Source organism: Peromyscus californicus, unplaced genomic scaffold (genome assembly GCF_007827085.1).
Source record: "Peromyscus californicus insignis strain IS unplaced genomic scaffold, ASM782708v3 Scaffold_9__1_contigs__length_137607984, whole genome shotgun sequence".
NCBI classification, from domain to species: domain Eukaryota; kingdom Metazoa; phylum Chordata; class Mammalia; order Rodentia; family Cricetidae; genus Peromyscus; species Peromyscus californicus.
In genome coordinates this window covers 130,938,219-130,951,791 of record NW_026294617.1, presented here as the reverse complement: position 1 = coordinate 130,951,791, position 13,573 = coordinate 130,938,219, and the positions used below count along the sequence as shown (strand labels likewise).

Here is a 13,573-nt window from a genome sequence, read left to right as displayed (position 1 = left end):
CAGTATATAAAGTGGAGAGCAATCAAGGACGACCTTTGACGTCAAACTCTGGTCTCCACATGTGTACCCAGAGGTGTGCGCACCCATGTACACACACCTACATACATGCACACACAAATGTACTACACACATACATATCAATAAGTCTTGTGGTTATATGTAGATGAAGATGCCGCATGCATGGATGTGTGTGTGTGTGTGTGTGTGTGTGTGTGTGTGTGTGTTGACAAGTACACATATTCACACACATGTTCCTATTATTTGCTTTTAATGAGTATTTTTTTCTCTTTGCTCTTGCTAAAACCATTTGAGTTAGTTTTCTAAAACCAGCAATTGAAAAAAAAAACCCTTTCTACACTTTCTGCTGCTGCTGAGTAGGTGTGCCTTCTGTATAAATGCACGACTTTGGATGGAAGCTTCTAGAACTACGATTTTCATCTTGACTTTTAGAAGTATGTGCACTTTATATTTTGATAGCTACTAGCTGACAGATTTCTAAAAAGGGGTACTTGAATGGCATCTAATCTTCTTCTTGTTCCTTTTTCATATATTCAAAATTTTTATGAATCCTTTTCACATTCTTAATCTAAAGAGCAAATTTTATCATAATTTTAATTTTTATTCTCTTAAACTAATGAATTAACAAATGTTGCCTATATTTTTAAGCCCATATGTTGTTCTTTGAATGGCTCAGGTTTGTGAGTGAGTGTGTGTGTGAGAGAGAGAGGGGGGAGGTCAGTTTAGAAGTGTGTGTGTGTGTGTGTGTGTGTGTAGGCCAGAGGTCAACTGGCCTCAAGTACTTCCTCAAGTACTTCCCATCTTTGAATTTTCATTGGCCTGAAGCTTGCCATTTATGTAAGGCTGGCCGACCAGCAACCCCCAGGACCTGGCTGCTCGGCTACCAGCACAGGTATTAATTACCCTTGCACACCAGACCTGCCTTTTTAGGTTGGATTTGGGGGTTGAACTCAGACACCCATGTGGCCTGGCATGCAGTGTACCCACCTAGCCATTGCTCCAGCTTCTCTGTTTTGTTTCCTTTTTCTTGTGCAGGGGTCTGTCTGGCAGAGGGCTTAGGCCATGCTGGGTGCACTCCCCCGCCACTGAGCACTGCCCCCATTGTTCAGGCTGTTACTAGAACATCTTAAGACTTTTTCATAGCACAAATATTAAGCCTTTATGTGTTAGATATGCTGTAGTGAATCTTCCTGGTTATATCTTGACTTTATCAAGTATATTTTCTAACATAGAAGTTTTAATATATATATTATAAGACTTTTCTGGCCTTTTTCCCCCCCTAAATGCTCTTATCATTTCATTTTTATAATTCAAGTCTAGTAAGATAGATCCTTGAGGTTCCTAGAGATTTTATTGTTTGATAGAAACTAAAAAGTATCTTTTTAACTGACCAATAATTGTGAGATTTTAATTGCTATTCTATTAATATCATAACTTTATTTAAAATATGGACTCCCCTACTCCATGAACATCCTAGACTGCTTCATTTATTCAAGCCTGCTTTTATGTATTCTAGTAAAACTTCATCATTTTCTTCAGAGGTATCTTACATGCATTTGGTATTTTTATCTGTGTGTTTTATAGCTTTATTATTACTGTGAATATGATGGTTTAAGCATGTTTTATTGCTTTATTTTTGGCATGTAGAAAACTATTTTTATTTTACTTCATTTATATGGTTTTTCATTAAACTTATCATTTTATGGACTCTATTTTTGGAAGGAGCACCTTTTTCTGTGATTTATTAGACTACATTTTAAGGTTCATGGTAACATGGAACAGCATATTGATATGTTTAGTTTCCAATTTTATTAACTGTTGACCCTTGTTTTCTTTTTTATTATTAATTCGTGTGTTTCAAGGCTGTATTTCCCCTTGATTTTCTTTGTGGTAACCCATTTTGATATGTCTTCACTGCTAGTCACTTCTAAACAGACTGAGATTTTAATTTTGATTTTTCTCTTAAAATCATGGGTTAACTTTAGCCACTGTAACTGACCCCTGGGGTGAATCAATTAAAGTGACATGTTAGTTACATTGCTGTGACCAAAATACCTGACTAGAATCAGGTGGAGGATGGTGATTTTTGGAGGTGGCTTATAGTTTGAGGTGATATGGTCCATCCTGGCAGGGAAGGCATGAGGCCACTGGGCACACTGCATTCACAGAGAGGAATCAGGAGGTCAGTCCTCGGCCACTGCTCCCTTTTCAGTCAGTCTGGGCCCAGTCCATGGGGTGCTGTTCACAGTAAGCGGATCTTCCCACCTCAGCTAACCAACTACAGACACTCCTTCAGAGAGGCACTGCCAGAGATGTCTCTATGGTGATTCTGGGTCCTCTCAAGTTAGCAATAACCGCTGTCCCTTTGTTCATGGTAATGAGGTTTCCTTCCTGCCAGGGCTGCTGTCAGGCTGCTGTTTCATGGAAGTACATCAGGGAAGGAGCACATGGTGGGCAAACATGCAAGCCAGCAGCAGATCAGGGAGAAGAGTGGCCCGCAGCTCCTTCAAGATCACATTCACAGGGATCCAATCCTTCTCCAGGCCTTGCTGCCTAGAGGTGTCCTTGTCAACCAATCATACTACACACTAGGAACACAGGGCCTCCAACAGACACTGTGGGCACATAATATGGCAAGTCTAGACCTATGAAAATGTATTTTTAACTTACAATTGATGCTTTCATTTTGTAATTTGGTTTTGGGGGAAGAGAGCACAGATTTTTTTTTCTTTTTCACCATTCATTAGAAAATACAGGCTTTAATTTGTTTTAAATTATATCTAATTCTTTCAGCGATTTTTATTCAGTTTTTGTAAGTATTCTTTGGATTTTTATAAATAAGTAAAATTTAATGTGCACTACTGAAGTGTGTGTGTGTGTGTGGTGGGGGTCTCTGCAGGTACCAGGCAGGGAAGTGAACTGAGAAGAGATGGGGATGAGAACTAGGTTCAGACCTCCTCAGACTACCATCATCCCTGAAATATACAGTATACAACCATTGCATAGCCTCTCCCTGTGTTAAACGTCGTGTATAATCTAGAAATGATTTACAGTATATGAAAGAACATGCATGGGTTTTACGCAAACACTGTCATTTTGCATAAGGGTTTTGAGCATCCTCAGATTTCAACTTCTGTGGGATGTTCTGGAATAAATCCAATGCAGATTCAGGGAGATAACTGTAGATGTGTGTGTCCTCTTCATCATTTTCATCTGAAGTCCACTGTATCAATGATTAGCAGGATCACTCTTGACTTAACACTAAATCATCATCATCAACTATTCTGTAGCATCGTCATGTGGCTTTGACCTCAGTATAGAGCACAAATGTGGACCTGTCTCCTGTGCTCTGTTTGGCTTCTATTCCTAATGAGCTATTTTGTTTAATTCACATCATTCTGATAAATAAAATATTTACTATCATTCTAATTCTTCTCCTCTTGTAGATTGTTGCTTTCAGTGGGTTCCTTTTGTTCTTCGTCTCTCCTTTGGTAATTATACCTGCATTTTTTCATGCAGTCTATGTTTGAACACAGTTTACAACCCCATGTTGAAATGAAGTGCCATCTTCTACCGTCCTTGTGAGCTAGGCCCCTCACACTCTTTCGATACCCTCTTCCTCCCTGGCTCTTCCTGTGTTTTGTTGAAATGACCAGCAGGTTTATCTTCAGTTTGTTCTTGTTTTGGTTTCTTTGCTTTTATGGTTTTAAAAGGTTTATTGTATTTGTGTGCATGTGTGTGCAGGTGCACATGGCTGCCAGAGTCACAAACAGTTGTGAGCTACCAGATGTGAGTGCTAGGACCCAAACTTGACCCTATTGAACTAGCAGCAAATAAAACCTCCAATAACTAGAACCTTTGCTTCCTGGATGAGGAAGAGAAGAAGAGAGACACATGCCTAGAAACATCTCCCTTTGGAGGAGAGTCCACAGCCTCACTTCTGGGTGCTGGAGACCAGAATTTGTCAGAGGAACTTCCAAGAATTCCAACTTTAAAAAGCCATATTTTACAGCATAATTCTGGAATTATATGTTTGAGTCAGTCCCTCTAAGAGCAGAGGTTGGCACAACATACAAACATACCATCGCTTACACGTGATACACACAGGCAATAATAAAGTTTACATAGCCAATAACCCACACTACACCATATTTCTAGCCTTTGCTACTATTTCTGATCTTATTAGTTGTGGCTTTGTGTGTGTGTGTGTGTGTGTGTGTGTGCTGACAAAGGTCCTTTATTTTTATTTTCATGATTTAATAATTCCAGAGCCCTGCTAAGTTTCATTTGATTGTGTGCTTGAGAGTTGGCCTACTCCGTGGTATTCTGGTATTAGTCACTGATATTCCTAGCAATGTTTTGCCTTATGGACATTTTTGCTGATACTAGTGTAGTTTAACCTGTTTTCTCTGCTCAGTTACTACATGATGCCTTTTTAATGTTGTAAGCGTGTAATTAGAAAATACTCATCTCTTGCTCTGACTCCATGCCCATCAAATGTGTGTCAGTGTATGATCAATGTCTGATACCTAATGAAACATCTGAAACCACAGACAGTAAGGACTGGAATTTGTTTCATTGGTCCTCATGTGTTTTAGAATATTCTCACAGAATCTAACATAACCCTCTATACATATTTTTTCCCAACTGCCTGACTTGAAATATGAAACTCTACTGTTAAACAAAACCATCCAAACTTCAAGTGTCTGTTCAACTAGAGAGAAAGACAGATACATAAATTAGATAATAACTGATTCCGATTTTCATTGTCTGATAAGACTATCCACATTTCATTCTGTTCTCTCCTGTTCCTCCTTTGTCTGTAGTAAGCAGGTGTCTTATGGTCCGCATCTCAGTGTCAATATCACCGGGAATCTCTTTCTATTCCCATGCATTCCTCTTGGTTTTCCAGCATACGGTCTTCTCTCTTCCTGTGCCTAAAATGATTTTCATAGGTGTAGAGTGACTGCAGTATTGAAAAGGGTCCACCTGCTGCAGCCTCTCACTGGCAAAGGAATACCCTTTTCTCTGCTGCGCAGATAGGGTAAAGGGCTTAATTCAAGCAGGAGCAAGCTGATTTGACTACACGGACATTTTGGCTATGGCTCCTCCTTGTTCTGGTTTTGCAGCTCAGATCCCTGCACTACTTGACTTCCTCACTAACATTCACAGAGAAGCTTTGTTTTCTTGGGCCTAAAAAAGTGCAAGCAGCCGGGCGGTGGTGGCGCACGCCTTTAATCCCAGCACTCGGGAGGCAGAGCCAGGCGGATCTCTGTGAGTTCGAGGCCAGCCTGGGCTACCAAGTGAGTTCCAGGACAGGCGCAAAGCTACACAGAGAAACCCTGTCTCGAAAAAACAAAACAAAACAAAAAAAAAAAAAAAAAAAAAAGTGCAAGCATTGGCCAGGAGGTGGTGGTGCACGCCTTTAATCCCAGCACTCAGGAGGCAGAGGCAGGTGGAGTTCAAGGCCAGCCTGGTCAGAGTGAGTTCCAGGACAGCCAGGGGCTGTTAGACAGAAAATCCCTGTCTGGGAAGATAGACAGACAGACAGACAGACAAAACTTTTACAATTGCAAATGTTTACTCTTCCCATAGTTCAGTGCTCACATCGTCTGTTCTCCATGGGCACCTTTAGAATATGGTAAATATATCAAGGGGTGAATCAGAGATGTCCTTGTTCTACTCAGGGATTGGATTTTGTGACTCTTACATTGAGGTACCAAAGTATCTCTTCTCCTTCCAGTAGTTTGTAGGGATGGCTGATTTCCCTGCCTGCTCCTGCCAAGTATCAGCCTGAGGCCACAGACCAAAGACAGGAAATGCCCCTGAAGATCATTAAGTTTTTATTCAAGATCTTCCCAGCATGTAAGGTTCACACCCTTATTTCTTTGGCTTCTCATTGTGGTCCTCAAAACAGTTGATCTCCTTGTCTTTTCTTTTTAAAATTCTTCTCAGCAGGCAAATTGGCCTGTTGAAAATCACTTTGATCTTCATGGAACAAACAGACCTGCCAATCCATTCTCATCCTGTGAGTCTTCCCCAAGTTCCTGCTGATGTTAGGATGAGAAGTCCCCATGTTGTGCGCTCACATGTGCGTTCTCTCTCTCTCTCTCTCTCTGTTTTAATAGTTTGTTAGGTTGTATCAGTAGTAATGTGAGAGGGGAGACAGGTCTATGTGCCTTCAGTAAACTGTTCTAAGCTGGCACTTGGGCCTCTTTGCCTTATATTATGGTGTCTGATTATATCTGTTCCCACTATGACATTGTGCATTTCTTCAGGTTAAAGATGTTTCATTCATGTTCATGCTTAGCATTATTACATAGTTATGAAATAAATTATGTTAATGTCATGGTCAACAACCTAACTATTGTCACCCTGTTCTTTTTTGTTGCTGTTTTGTCTTGTTTTCATGAGATAAGGTCTTACCATGTGGCTCAGGTTGTACTCAGATGAGTTGAGAAGACTGCCCTTGTATTTGCATCATCCTGTCTTGGCCTCTTAGGTGCAGATGCTACAGGTATCTATGGCCATTCCTAGGCTGATTGGCATCTTCAGTGTGATAAACAATATTGCTTTTAACAATGCAAAGTACTATGTATAACTGCAGAGAGATACAGACATTTTATTTCATTATAGAACCTGGTATATTCTGTGCCTCTAACAAAACAAACAATAATAAAAATATTTTTTTTCTCTTACTTCTGGAATTCCCAAAGGAAATTTTTTTTAAGATGAAATACTTTAATCATGGGGCCCCTGCAGACTTTGTAGTTGTTCAGGAGACATTCATGGGTATCTGTGCCCTCCTTTGTTTCCCACCATAGAAAAGAAAAAAATCATCCACAGAAAAGAGAAATTGAAATAAAATGTATCTGCTGTGGAATGTCTTTCTGTATGCTGTGAATATGTGTTGCTGTGATTGATTGATAAATAAAACGCTGATTGGTCAGTAGCCAGGCAAGAAGTATAGGCGGGGTGAGCAGACGAGCAGAATTCTGGGAAGAGGAAGGGCTGAGTCAGGAGTCACCAGCCAGACACAGAGGAAGCAAGATGTGAAGGCAGAACTGAGAAAAGGTACCAAGCCACATGACTAAACATAAATAAGAATTATGGGTCAATTTAAGTGTAAGAGCTAGTCAGTAATAAGCCTGAGCTAATGGCCAAGTTATAATTAATATAAGCTTCTGAGTGATTATTTTATAAGTGGGCCACGGGACTGCGGGCGGGGGGGGGGGCAGGACCAGAGAAACCTTCTGACCACATGTACCAACCACATAGAAGCCTTACCCTTCAAAAATATGTTCCCATTTTGACATAATCTGCTCTCATTGTGGAACTATCAGCGCAGTTTTAGTCATAAACAAGATGCCAAAAAGAAAATAAATAGCCATTTAAGTTACAATCTATTCTAGTTTCAGGAAAAGTTAACCCTCTAAAATGCTAATTGACCAAAACAGGAGGAAGGCAAACTTGAAATGCACAGGCCAGCAACTTGATGCAGAGGCATCTATGGACACTGGCTTTGAGGTTAAATTTGCAAAGTAAATAAATAAAGCAAGGTCAGAGGACCATCCTGGCAAGGCAAAGAATGTTAAGGGAGAATGCTCTGCTTCTGGTCTGCACTTCAAATACAGAACCAGAAGAGAGATAATGTATGAGGAACTGAATTGCCATTGTTCCTAGCTGTGAAAGAGCGATTCCAGGTGGTCAGCCTCTGCTCCTCTCTTCCTAATTTAGAAGTGAATTCTGGCTCGGTGTCATCCCAGGAACCGAAGAGCAAATGGCCGTTGCTTTGGCAGCGTTCTAACCATGAGGGAGAATCTCAATATGATGTCTTTTTCATAGCTGTTACAAGAATATCACTACTGCCAGATATGGAGGCTCGTGTGTGTAATCCCAGCTCTTGGGGGGTTGAAGCAGTTGGATTAGCACAAGTTCTAGGCAAGCCTGGGTTACATAGTAAATTCTAGGCCATCCTGAGCTATCCAGAGTAAGATTCTGTTTCAAAAATAGAAAATTAACTCAAAGTACCACCATTATCTACAAACTTCCCAGCCCTTTTAATCCTCACATTCTAGACTTTTCTTTGGTTCTTTTTCTTCACATTTTTCAATTGAGTTATTTATCTAACTTGTTTGAAAGGACAAAGATAATTCATTCAGCACAGTTCCACCAAACACTAAACTTTTATCATCAAAGCTTCATTTGAACTCATCTCTCTGGTCATCCCACTTGTGAAGGTGGTTGATGGAGCAAGCAGAGTCCCAGAATATGCTTCCGAGCGACTGAAGATCATGACTGTTCTTTCCTTTGAGTTGGCTTCTGAATAGCCATCCCCATGTTTCCACTCCCTGGGTGGAACAGAGACCCCTCCTCTCCCTCGCCCAGCACCTGCCTCTCTAAAGGGGCAGTCTCTTCTCCCCACTCTCTGAAGGGGCAGTTGCCTTTTCTCCCTCCGCTAATGCTCACCACGTGGTTCATGGCTCTGCTACATCAGTGGATGGGGATCATGCAGCTCTGTTCATCAAGCAGTGATCACACAACCAAAGTGGAGTGAATGTTCTTTAGATTCTGGTCCAAAAATGCATGGAACCTCTATGGCTAGAGCTTCAGATAGTTTTATGTTTAAAAAAATGAGCTGCACATCTCCCCAAATATTCATGCATGAGGCTCATTAATAATTTTCTTCTCTCAGTGACTGAAGACGAGTCCTTTAATTTGAAGTGGCCTGAACACTAATGAGTCATGTCATTACTCCAGGATCCTTTAAGTTGGCTTTTATTTTTTTTGCTCCTGGACTCAGTGAGGTAGAAATTAAGGACAGCTCTCATTAGCTTTTATATTTCCTGAAGCATCTGTTCATGGCCGCAAATTGATCCATCCTAAATATTTATTTGTCTATAAATGCCATGGAGTCAATACTTCACTTTATAGCTCTTTCTTTTGATTCCCAAATACAACATCTCCTTTGAAAGTTCCATCAATGCCATCATTTGCAATTTAAATGCTTTGAAATATTATCCTCCCTGCTGTGTTTTTAATACTTCCTTCATATTTAATTGGTGCAGACACTTTAATTCCTAATTAAACTTTATTGTTTATGAGGTTGTTCTCATTAATAGACATAATAGAAGGAAAAAGGAAGGAAAGAAAGAAAAGAAGGGAAAGGCTAGTTTCAGCAAATTTTCTGACCTCTGATTCCACTCTTAATACTACTCATGGCCATGAATTCATAGAACAAGAGACTGGACAGAGAGGAAGATGCAACGCAACTGCACAGCTCATGCTCTTGAGAATTTACTGGATGTTCTGGAAGACAAGTGCTCAGCTTAGAAATAGCATCTGACATTCGAGATGGATCTCCTCATCTCAGGCTCTTCCCCTCTGCACATCCCCAGTTTTGCATTGGTGACAAAGAGAAGCATACATTGCACACACAATGCTTGCTTTATGCTCAGAGCCTTAAAATACTTTTATTGTGAGGGAATGGACACTTGAAGGATCTAATGGTGTCTGGTCCCGAGAAGATTTGCTGTATTACATCAAGGTTGAAATGCCCACGAGGCTGACAAGCTTATTGCCCATTTCTGAGATTAAATAGTTTTGGAGAAATGTTCTCTCCTGGCAGTTGTAATTGTGTCTGTGAAGTCAGAGCGCATTCCTCCTGAGCACTGGGAACTCAGTGTTGCTGTCTATGTTTTCCATTTTTGTGACTAATTCTAACAAACACACAGACAAACAAAATACATTTTAAAGCATGACCAATTAACCGGATAACTTGGTAGGAGCCCATCAGCTCCTAACATCCTTACAATGTCCACCGCTGATAGGCAGTCATAGACATTGTCCAGTCTCTGTTATCACAGACCATCTTTTTAGATGGTTGATGAGAGGGCAAAACACTAAAAACAAAAAATAAATCACTCTTCCTGCTTAATAATATATATATATGGAAATGGGCCAAGACTAACACCAGCAATCTCAAGAGCCTTACATGTGTGCAGGCAGCACTTATGAGTGGCTAAGCTGATTATTTAGTTGCTAGGATTTCCAAGGCATCTAAAGGAAGCAGCATACCACCCCAAGAAAAGGGAGAAGGCACAAGCAAAAAAATAAATACTATGTAGACTCTTCGTAGATAGAGCAGCTGCTCCACCCTGACCTTGCCCAGGATGACACATGCTGTGTATAATTCCACTGACCCCTGACAAGCACCTGACCTCTTGTGTGGTTGAGAGCATTTCTGGCTCTACACTGGCTGGAGAACGATCATAGTGTGTTAACATAGACCGCAGTGTATTCCTTTTTCACAGGCAATCATCTAGAATCCGAGGGTTTATCATTTTAAGGTAGTTTCAATATCATACCTTAGAATTGAAAGTGAGAATATCAAAGAAGCCCAGAGATAGTTAATAACGTTTACTTTCTGAGCATTTATTGTATGTCTCGAGTTGCCCTGAGCCTGTGGTTATTAGTTAATCTCATAAAACTTACTGAGATAGGTTTGACAGCCTCTGATCCCAGTGGAAACAGACTAGGAGAGACTGAGCTCCTTTCAGGTGAGGAGGAATGTCAATTAGTTTGAACCAAGGTCTTCCTCATTTTATCACTGGTGTCCTGCATGGCTTCCTCTTTATTCCCCAGTTCCTGTGTAAGCAACAAGGGCTGGTGTGAGCAAAAGATGATTCTTTTTTTTTTTTGGTTTTTCAAGACAGGGTTTCTCTGTGTAGCTTTGCGCCTTTCCTGGAACTCTCTTGGTAGCCCAGGCTGGCCTCGAACTCACAGAGATCCGCCTGCCTCTGCCTCCCGAGTGCTGGGATTAAAGGCATGCACCACCACCATGTGCCCTGCATGTCAATCTAAGGTCCAATTTTTATGCCATTTGATGTGTGGTAATGCCTTCAAATGACAAGGAAACATAAAGAATCTGTAACTAGACATGATAACTATGCTAGATACTAATGCTATGATTTTAACCTGAGATAGAAAACAGGAGTTGGAATGTAAGCATACAAGTATCATTAAGATGCATAACTCTGAGCATTTCTTAATCAGTGGACATGACCTTAGGGAGGACCAAGTGATTGGAGAACCGACATTTGATGTTGAAGATGCTGTATGATTGCTGCTTTCTTACAGTTTAACCAAGTGAAAGTGAATAATTCATATCATACAGCTCTTGAGTATTGAAGTTTGCTTCAAGGGCAAGCTCCCACAAACTTGGGGGCTGTTTCTCTCAGACTCGCCACCTCCAGCTCACTGTGATTCTTGGCTGCTGGTCCCCTTACTCGGTTATGCAGTTCTTTATTTCCCTTCTTTTTTCCACCAAGTATTTTGATCAGAGGCAGAGGCAGGCCCCTTCTGCTTCTAACATGGACATGGTAGGGATTAATGAACTAACATGTTCTGAAATGTTTTAGAGAGGGAAGTGCTGCCTAGGTGTCAGGAGTGATTACCTAGCAGCCGAGTTATTAGGCACCTGAATATTATGCATCTTTCGCATATTTCGGGAAATGGATGTGCATATTCCTCTGCAGCAGCACTGTTATTTGAATGATGTTCAGACACTTAAGTGAAAGTCTAGCCTGATCCTAATCATCTCCACTCTTCCCTGACTGGCCATGCAGGCCCTCATGTCGCCTATTTATACCAGTGTGAGTAAGACAGACACAATTACTAATCTTGGGGAGTTTTCAGTGTATCTAAGAAAAGATCCACAGTCAAAATATGAGTTTCTCAGTCTTCTGGTAGAGGATGATGGGAGGAATTCATGCCTGGACATGAAGTCTAGCTCAGGCTCCCAGGTTCTACACTCTGGCCCACCACTGGTGATATGACACTGGGCAGGGTCAGGTCACTTCTCTGAGACCTGGAGACAGTGGGAGCACCTGTCTATCCTATATGTCCATCTTTGATCTCTTTCAAATTCATGGCCTCCTTTTTCATTAATTATTACCACACACACACACACACACACACACACACACACACACACACACAGATACAAAAGTGCAACCTGCTCAGTTTGTATAATGTTACCTAGGGCCGAGCATTGAGTATTGGATAACCGATCAGTGTGCTCTTCCCTGGAAAAGACTATCTCTTCCACTCTCAGCGTTCTTTAGGTATCTGTAGTTGTTCGTGTAGGGTTGAGGATGTCTGGGCTTTTCCCCGTCCACTTTAGCATCTATTGGTGTCATCCTTGTTCAGCTCATGTTTAGACAATCATGCTGGTGAGACTTGACGTGTATAACTTCTGACATTGAGTCTCCTAGGAATATCTCTCTTCTTTTAGCATCTCTTTTGAGCCTCCTGTACAGGGGTGGACACAACCTCCTCATACCTGGCCAATCACAGTATAATATCTCATCCTAAGATAACTATGTGAACCAGCAGACCACGAAGTCCCCTAAAACACTGAACATGGATTGGAAAGGAAAGACTAAAACACCCTTCCCTCTGGTTTCCAAACACTAAAAGAATGTGGGGTTGGAGCTGGCAGAGATCAAGATTTTTCCTCAGTCAAGAAAGTACAGTGGTAGCCAAAAGGAATGACGCCTAGCAGATGTGAGCTGAGATGAAAGATGGAGGAAGGAATGGGCTCTGAGGTCATTAGTTTGATCCAGGCATTTGAGGCCCTGGACCCATGCTTTGATCTGTGCACATAGCCCAGCATCCCTTTCAGCCAGGAGGGCCAATAAGCACATTCTTTTGTTTCTCTTAAAATAATTTGCAGTGGGTTTCTGTCTCTTGTTGCTTGAATCCTTATACACACACACACACACACACACACACACACACACACACACACACACACACAGTACTCAATTATTAATACCAATACCAGTAATTCGCCCATTTTCTGGATGAGGAAATTGAGGCCTATAGAGGTTAAGTGACTGTAATAGTGTTACTCATGGCATCATTGTCAGTGATTTGCAGAGTTGGAAATGCATACCCTACTTCATGACCACCCAAATCTAAATTCTACTTGAAAGACAAGGCTTGAGAGCCAGAACAGGGGGGTAGATATTAATGAAGAGGGAAGAAAAGTCACAGGGCACCATTCTGGCCATTTATGTAGTTATTTCATTTACTGGTTCGTTGAATATTTCTTCAGATAATGAGAAAAAATATAAGGCCATTGTTGGGAAAAGAGTGTTCTGATTGATTCACCAGCCCTGGAGTGGGCATCTGCTGCAGGGTGGAGGTGGGCAGGGCTGCCAGGCCATCCTGTGTCTTTGGAGGTACTAGAACTACCAGCCCTAGAGTGGGCACCTGCTCTAGGTGGGCAGTATTGCCAGGCCACTGTGTCTTTGTGGGATGCAATATATGCAGAACGAGTCTCCCACTCGAGCCTCTTGGAAAATTAATTAAGGAACTTGCTCCTTCCTCAGAAGGCAAGCTTTCCCTTTTATTAGCACATGTAAACACGGAATCATTTTTGAATGCAAATGTGGGTGACATTTTATTGTTCTGTCAAGTTTAGAAGCTGCCCAGAGCAGGGTAGCAGTGAACCCGTAAACATTATTGGTGCTGCCCTGAGAATCTGTCA

General features: G+C 41.3%; 1 protein-coding gene across 9 annotated transcripts in view; it reads left to right on the top strand.

Moving 5' to 3' along the window:
• The window catches only part of St6galnac3 (ST6 N-acetylgalactosaminide alpha-2,6-sialyltransferase 3), a 612,241-nt gene that overhangs the window by 399,104 nt on the left and 199,564 nt on the right, over positions 1-13,573 (top strand). The window lies entirely within an intron of this gene.